Genomic DNA, 1,802 nt, shown 5'->3' with positions numbered 1-1,802 from the left:
TTTTTGAAAAACAGGGTCTTGCCATGTTGTCCAGGCTGGTCTTGAACTCCTGGCCTCAAGTAATCCTCCCACATCAGCCTCTCAAAGTGCTGGGATTACAGGCATGAGCTACTGTGCCAGATTCCCTTCAAGAATCAACCACACAAAGATGTGAGTTCAGGGAGGTGTGATTCATTGGGATCATTTTACAACAATCCATCACAAGTGTGTATACATATATATACACACACACGTATATATATAAGTGTATACATATACACATATATGTATATATAAGTGTATACATACACATATGCACATATATGCATATATGTGTGTATATATATACACACAGATACATATATATGTGTGTGGATATGTGTGTGTGTGTATATATAGAGAGGAATATATATATTCCTGCTGGACCTCATCTGAGGCTTGCTTCCCATCTACGCCTATGCGAGGTCAGCCAGTCAACAGATTTTTTTTTTTAACAATCACAAGAAACTAAGTAATATAATAGGAATACCTATTACATTTCTTTATTTTTAAAATTTATTATGATGATCATTAGTTTGAGACAGAATCTCTCTCTGTCACCCAGTCTGGAGTGCAGTGGCATGATTTCAGCTCACTGTAGCCTCAAAGTGATCCTTCCACCTCAGTGTCCTGAGTAGCTGGGACCACAAGTGTGTACCACCACACCCAGCTAATTTTTTTTTTCGTAGGGACAGGCTCTCCCTGTGTTGCCCAGGCTAGTCTCAAACTCCTGGGCTCAAGCAATCCTGCTTTGACCTCCCAAAGTGTTGAGATTACAGGAATGAGCCTCCTCACTCAGCCAAGAATGTTTTCAAATCCATTTTTTTGTATTGTCTCAAAATCAACCTGTGGAATAGGTAAGGGTGTCTGTTTCTATTTGCAGTAGGCAGGAGAGCTAGGACATATAAAATCCTTTTGCTCAACATACACTTCACTTCTTTTTGCACATAGATCCCTCTGAAAAAAATTATTTCATGAATCATAAGTATAAAGGATGAGTTATTTAAATGAGTTGTGCCATCTAAAGAAGCTCAAATAAACTACCTAATGATGAAAGACAATTAAATCTATGGCCAAAAGAAAACAATTGAAGAGTGAGTTCTCGTGATAGCCATATTAGCAGGCAGATTCTCCAGCTGCAGTAGAAATTTCTGGAGAGAATCAAAGCTCTTATAACCAGTTCAAAGTTCCAAGGAGAAATTTGAGTTGCTAGTCATATGTTTATATAGATGCACATATAGCACCACTAAAAATGAGGTATTTAGGCTATCTGAAAACAAACTGAACATCATGACAGCCAACTTAGCTGCTAATAGTTCCTGGCAAACATTAAAATCAATTCAGAGGCCGGGCGCGGTGGCTCACGCCTGTAATTCCAGCACTTCGGGAGGCCGAGGAGCCTAGTGAGTCACTCATCTGCAGTGAGCCCAGATCACGCCGCTGCACTCCAGCCTGGGCTACAGGGCGAGACTCCATCTCAAAAATAAAATAAAATAAAATAAAATAAAATAATAAAAATAAAAGCATTAAAAAAAAATCAATTCAGAGACCAGGCACAGTGGCTCATACCTGTAATCCCACCACTTTGGGAGGCTGAGGCGGGTGGATCACTTGAGATCAGGAGTTCGAGAACAGCCTGGCCAACATGGTGGAACCCTGTCCCTACTAAAAATACAAAAAAAAATTAGCCAGTCATGATGGCAGGCACCTGTAATCTCAGCTACTTGGGAGGCAGAAGAATTGCTTGAACCCAGGAGGCGGAGGTTGCCGTGAGCTATGATTGC

This window comes from Mandrillus leucophaeus, unplaced genomic scaffold (genome assembly GCF_000951045.1).
Source record: "Mandrillus leucophaeus isolate KB7577 unplaced genomic scaffold, Mleu.le_1.0 Scaffold627, whole genome shotgun sequence".
In the NCBI taxonomy this organism is placed as follows: Eukaryota; Metazoa; Chordata; class Mammalia; order Primates; family Cercopithecidae; genus Mandrillus; species Mandrillus leucophaeus.
Note: the sequence above shows the minus strand (reverse complement) of the source record.